A 6,675-nucleotide genomic window follows, 5' to 3' on the forward strand; every position below is an offset into this window, starting at 1 on the left:
TGTGTATCTGTGTGTGTCTGTCTGTGTCTGTGTGTGTCTACCTGTGTGTCTGTGAGTCTGTCTGTGTCACGTGTGTGTGCGTGTGTGCCTGTCTGTGTCTGCATGTGTCTGTGTCACGCGCGTGTGTGTCTGGATGTGTGTGTCTGTCTGTCTGTGTCTACCTGTGTGTCTGTGAGTCTGTCTGGGTCACGTGTGTGTGCGTGTGTGCCTGTGCATCAATGTTTAGATCAAAGAGAACCTTCGGGAATCAGTTCTCTCATCCCACCATGTGGGTCACAGAGGTTGAATTTAGGCTATCAAGCTAGGCAGCAAGAACCTTTACACACTGAAACACCTCACTAGCAAGATGTAATTTCAAGAAAATTCTGCAAAAGGCTGGGTGTGGTGGCACACACCTTTGATCTCAGCACTCAAGAGTCAGAGGCAGGCAGATCCCCATAATTTCATGGCTAGTCTGGTCTACACAGCCTGCTCCAGGCAGGCCAGCCAGGGCTAGTGAGACCCTATAGCAAAAAAATTGAAACAAAAATAACAACAGCAACAAAACCATAAAGTTAACCTCTGTGGAAACTTCCAGAAGTCTATGACAACAACCAACTGATTCCTTGGGGTTCCAGCTTCCAAAGCTGGGCATCCTGAACCTTGACACAGAGTCCTCTTTGCTCCCCAAATGTATGAGACCCAAAGACCAGGAATGAGCAGGAGCTTCCCCATCGGTGCACCCCCACGCCCGCCTGGCACTCCTGTCCTGAAGAACTAGCTGCACAGCAGAATGCCCCAGTTTCCTCTTCCTGGGAGGGGGTTTCCCAGCCGGCCTTCTCAGGCCCAAGTCTTGGGCTGGGGGTTGAGGGTGGAGCTCAGTGAAAGTCAAGCAGAAAAGGGCCTTTCTCCAATCCCTGCTAAAAATAACCCCGGGCCTGTGCTGAGGCCCCCCAACTTAGCGCTGTTTTGCTTGAAACCTCCAAGCAGCTCAGCAGTTGGGGCGCGGGCAGGGGTGGAGGGCCTGCTGAGGTTCTGTGACCCTGGCGGGGGGGGGGGGCAGTTGCAGCCGGTCCTCTCAGGGTGCCTGGGAGGGGCTGGCGTGTCTGTGTGCCAGTGTGCTGTGGTGACAGGGCCTCCCAGCAGCCTGGGCTGGAAACAGAAGTCAGAGGACCAGTTGGGGAGGGGTCTCTGTCCTACTAACTGCAGCTAGAGGGGCCATAGTTACTACTCCACGGGGTCCCCACCTCTTCTCAGAAGCACTCAGTCCCTGTAACCCAAGCCAGGCTCGGGGAGTAGGGGGGCTGTCTTGCCCCTGGAAGGCTCCTGGCACACACCCAACAGGGGGTGTCGCCTCACAATCCAGGTCCCTGTCTGGCTTCTGCTCTGCCCAAAGAGATGGGCAGGTCCTCGAGGGCGGGTGTGGTGGAGTGGGCAAGGAATTTCCCTGGAAACGGGAAGTACAAGATGTGTCAGTGTGGGATCCCAACAGTGCAGACAGAGAGGGAGGGAGGGGAGTAATGGGGAGGAGAGGGGGAAAAGGAGAGGGAAGGGGAGGGGAGGAGGAGAGGACAGAGAGATGGGGGTAGGGAAGTGGAGAGGAGGGTAAGGAAGGAAGAAGAGAGGAGCAGAATGGAGGAGAGAAATAGAGGAGAGGGGAGAGGAAAGGGAAGGGGAGAGGCAGGAACGGGGTGGGGGAGAGGAGGAGAGGAAGGGGTGGGAGAGAGGAAGAGAGGACAGGGTGGGGGAGAGGAGGAGAGGAAGGGGTGGGGGAGAGGAGAGAGGGGAGAGAAAGATGAGCAAGAACAAGGAAGGGAACCGAGATGGGAAGGGAAGGCTTTTCTCTCAGGTCCTCTCTGACTTGGCTTCAGGGCTTCTTGGGACAGGACTGGTCTGCATTTGACCTCCTTATAACAAAGTAACACAGCTCCAGGCCCTCCAGGACTCCTGCATGAACAATTTCTCCCCACCTCGGCAAGCCCTAGATGGACCCTTACTCTCTTAACTGTCAGAGCAGGAACAGACTTAGGATGGCCACACGTCTGTACCCTACGTGCAGAACGTGCAGGAGACGGCTCTTGGGAACGTGAGAAACTGTATTCAGAGAACTATTCAGGGGACACGAGAAAGGGTTTCAGAGGGGACTTCCCTGGCTAATTCAGGACAGATGAGCACCGCTCCTGATACTTGGTAGAAAACACACACACACACACACACACACACACACACACACACCACAAACAAAAAAGACTTTATAGTCACAAGTTATGATTGATGGATTTTGAGACAGGGTCTCGCTATAGCCCTAGCTGTCCTGAAACTCATTATGTAAACCAGGCTAATCTTGCACTCAGACAGATCCTCCTGCTTCTGCCTCCTAAGTGCTGGGATTAAGGCACAGGCCACCACGCCCCACCTCCAGCTGTGATTCTTGGCCAGAGATCCTCAATCACTCTGAGCCTCAGTTTCCATCTCTACAAAATGGATCTAATCTTTCACAATATTCTGGAGAGCTGTACGCTGGACTTGCCTTTTTTTGTTTATTTTGGTTTTTTTGGGGGGGGGTTGTTTGTTTGTTTTGTTTTTTGTTTTTCGAGACAGGGTTTCTCTGTAGCTTTAGAACCTGTCCTGGAACTAGCTCTTGTAGACCAGGCTGGCCTCGAACTCACAGAGATCCGCCTGCCTCTGCCTCCTGAGTGCTGGGATTAAAGGTGTGTGCCACCACCGCTCGTTTGATTTGCCGTTTCTGTATGCTAGAAAACACCAAGTTCTTCAACCTTGGGACCTTCAAAAGTGCTGTTCCCTTTGAGGGGAGTCCTGGGCCTCCAGATATCCGCAGGACTCCTGGGCTCCCAGCCCTCCCTGCTGGACCTGCACCCGCTCAGCTGTCTCCATGTTCACGTCTCCTGAGCACTTATGGCCCCACATTATCTGCTAATTTGCTTCATTTGCCTGCTTGTTTATGGCCCTAACCACCCAGGATGTAAGTTTCTTGAGAGCTGACCCAGCCCTGGCTACATTTGGAGTTTGCTAAGCATCTGAGTGGCCTCTGAGCACTTCTGAATGAATGAACAGCTAGTCTTGCAAATGACGTTGTGTTTAAGTGACTGATTCTCCCACAGGCCTCCCTGAGCCAAAGGGCAGTAAATGTTCCTTAATAGAGGCCTGGAGAACACTCTGGGCCTGGCCCTCACCCAGCCCTGAAGCTCCCCGGGTACAGGGAGCCGGGAGGCTGTCTGAGCTTCCGGCTGCTCCAGGATAAAGGTCAGCCCTTTGCTGGAACACAAGGTACTGCACCATCTGGGCCTGCCTGCCTCTGGCCTCATCCCCCTGGCCTCCTCAACCTGCACTCTGTGTCCAGCCAGACCAAACAGTGCCTGGTGCCTGCCACACAGCACAGGACTGTCTCATGCCCTCTGTCCCTTGTACCTGGAACAATTTGCATGCTACTGTGCCTAGCCAGCTCTCTGCAGACTTAAGAAGATTTACTTCCTCCAAAGGGAACTTGCCAGAACCTTCTGCTCTGGCCACACCCAGGTCCCTGAGTTCTCAAGGCTTTAGGATGATATGGTTTTATGCATTTTTTCCCCAAGTTATTCAGTGTTCTTGAGAACAACCACCAGCATCCATGTCTCCAGGGCAGTGGTTCTCAACCTGTGGTTCACGACCCCACAAGGATCTAACAACCCTTTCACAAGGGTCACATAACAGCTATTCCGCATATTTCCATTATGATTCACAACAATAGCAAAATTACAGTTATAAAGTAGCAACAAAAATAATGGTATGGTTGTGGTCACCACAACCTGCGGAGCTGTGTCAAAGGGTTGCAGCACTGGGAAGGGTGAGAAGCTCTGCTCTAGGGGAAGGCACGAAGCCAGCTGCACATAGGAGGTACTTAGTAAAGACCTAGCTTTTGCAGTCTGGTCCCAGAGCTTTTGTCAGGTGCCAGAGAAGTGGCCTGAGTTGATAAGCCTGACTCTGGCAGAAGCTTGGGGAAGGGTCATCTGGCCAGCGAGAGGGCTCAGCAGGTAAAGGGCCTGCCTCCAAGCCTTACTGACCTGAGTTCAATCCCAGGGCCCATGTGGTGGAGGGAGAGAGCTGACTCCCTAAGCAGTGCAGTCCTCTGTCAATGTGCACTGACTCTCTCCTCTCTCTCTCTCTCTCTCTCTCTCTCTCTCTCTCTCTCTCTCTCTCTCACACACACACACACACACACAAAATGTAGTATCTTAAAAAATACGACCGGCAGATAAGAACTGTATAAACAGAACTCTGAGTGAGCGAGAATGGAAAAAGAGGAAGAAGAGTAAACTTAGGGGAAGAAAATGCTGCCTAGAACACAGTGTCCCCCAGAGAGCCACCGAGGACAGGAAGCCAGGAACCAGCACAGAGGAACCACACAGGGGCTATTTGGTGTCTCTACTCCATCCGCTGGGGTGGAAGAGTAGCGTGGGCAGGCCCTGTGGAGCTGTGATTCTCTCCTCTCCTGGGGTGACAGGGCTCTATGAAAGGCCATACACACCACCGGATATAGGACATCCTGGAAGTTTCTTCATCTCTCAGCTCAGAGGAGCCCTGTGACAGGAAGCCAGGCACCTTGACCTTGAGCGAGCACTTTAGCTACCCTGGTCTGTTTCCCAAGATGCAGGGCTAACAGCCCTCTCGGAGGGGGCTCACACTGAGTTAGGACTGCCACGTGGTGACAGTCAGAGCCAACGTCTAGATTCTTCCCTGAAACCCTGCTGTGGACAGTGAGACTATGTTATGGACCACGCTGCTGTGAGCTGAGCAAAGTAGCCCAACCCAGCACTCAGACGACAGAGGCAGGAGGATCAAGAGTTCATGGTTCTCCTCAGTTTTACAGAGAATTTAAGGCTAGCCTGGGCTACAGCCCTGTCTTATCAGGCCATTTACCTCTGAGAGTGAAGGAGGTAACAACAGATAGTTCAACTGTCCCAAGCTGGGAGCCATGACAGGCAAGCCTGACACTGCAAATCTTCTGGTGATGGTGTCATGGGGACCTTGCAAATGGGTCAATTCATCCTGTCCCACAGGCCAGTGTCACCGATGCTGTGCGCAGAGGGTTGTGACAGGAGGGTCATGAATTCAAGGCCAGCCTGGGATATATTGCGTGACACGTCTATAAACAAATAGTATGTCCAGTTCCATTTTGCATCTTGGGTAGGGACTGAGTCCAGGCATTGAGATCCTGGTGTGGATCTCTGCCCTCCCTAGGCCCCCACCTCTGCCTGTGCCCTGTGACTGCTAGGGCAGATGCTTGAACAGTCCAGATTCAGGGTGTCAACCTCACTTGTCCAGCCGGGTTCAGGGTTATTGCTGAGGTACAAGAAACAAATACGGGAATCAAAAGAGAGGGATGGAGTTGACCTCAAACACAGAGAAGCTGGAGAGGAGGGGAGGGGAGGGGAAGGGAGAGGAGAGGAGGGAAGGGGAAGGGAAGGGAGAGGAGAAGAGGGGAGGGGAGGGGTAGGGAAGGGAGGGGAGGAAGACCGAGAGAGAATGAACATGAACTGGGGGCTTCCTGAACCCTTCTGGAGTTTGCCTTCACCCTCCAGGATGAACTCACTGGGCTCCCCACTGCTCCATGGGCTGTGGGGACTGGAGACTGACTCTGTGAGCCTTGGGGGATACTGGGGGGGAGGAGGAGGTGGGCAGATGAGAGCCGCTGGTGCTGGACAGCAGGATGCCACTGCTGGAGGAGTATAAATAAGAAACAGCCAGTGTAGGACTGGACAGAGGCCATTTGAAACACACGGTACATTCCGGCCCCAGTGTAACAAACTGTACCAGCCTTCCTGAGAGCTGGGAGCACTGCAGAGGGGCGGGAAGACAGCAGAGAAGCCTCCCCCCTCCTCCCACAGCCCTGGCACCACACAGAAAGCCCCTGTCCCCTGGCAGCCACAGGAAGCCTACCATCCCCGCTCACACTCTGTACCAAGTTCCTCTCCCAGCTCCAGACAGGGGTGGGGAGTCAGAGGAGGGTGGGAAAAGGGTGAGACTTGGGGGTGGGAGCCACGAGCCTGTGCGAGGAGTAGGGGCAGGCTGCCACCACAGCCCAGGCAGCACAGGGGAGATGGCAGGCATCCTTTAGACAGGGACCCACCCTGTCAGTCACAGCAAGTGAGGGTTGCAGGGAAGGTGACTGAGGAAGTGCCTTACCCAAGGTCACACAGCCGGTTGGTTGTTCTCGGGGTGGGACAGAGTTATCCAGAACCGGGCAGTGCTGGGCACTCTTGGGTGTAGGATTGTAGGAGTGGCAAGGCAGGGAACAGGCAGTGCCCAAGGACTAAGGGTGGGGAGCCCACAGTCAAGGCTGCCCCCACCATGCTTTGCTAGGCCGTGAGTGGGCGAGGCTTGGGTACAGTCCCCTTCCCAACCTTCCCCAAACTCCCCCTTACATAGCAGAGATAACACTTGTGAAATATTTCGAGTGAAGGCTGTTTGGTGGGGATATCAACTAAAATGAGTCACCTCCACCCCTCCCCTATTCTACATACACACACACACATACACACACACACACCACACAAAACCCCAGGCATAGCACCTTCTGGGGCCCTTTTGTTTTTCATATCACCCCCTTGTTCCTTGGAGGTTTCTAAAGCTGTTACATACGTCAAACGTTTACCTGTTGGTTTAGGTTAACCATACACACACTGGGTACAAAATGTG

General features: G+C 53.7%; 1 long non-coding RNA gene across 1 annotated transcript in view; it reads right to left on the reverse strand.

Moving 5' to 3' along the window:
• Positions 1-6,675, reverse strand: part of LOC126499362 (uncharacterized) — a 49,201-nt gene that overhangs the window by 41,539 nt on the left and 987 nt on the right. The gene's annotated exons all lie outside the window — the stretch shown is intronic.

This window comes from Alexandromys fortis, unplaced genomic scaffold (genome assembly GCF_014885135.2).
Source record: "Alexandromys fortis isolate MF-2015 unplaced genomic scaffold, M_Fortis_MF-2015_v1.1 scaffold_9, whole genome shotgun sequence".
NCBI classification, from domain to species: domain Eukaryota; kingdom Metazoa; phylum Chordata; class Mammalia; order Rodentia; family Cricetidae; genus Alexandromys; species Alexandromys fortis.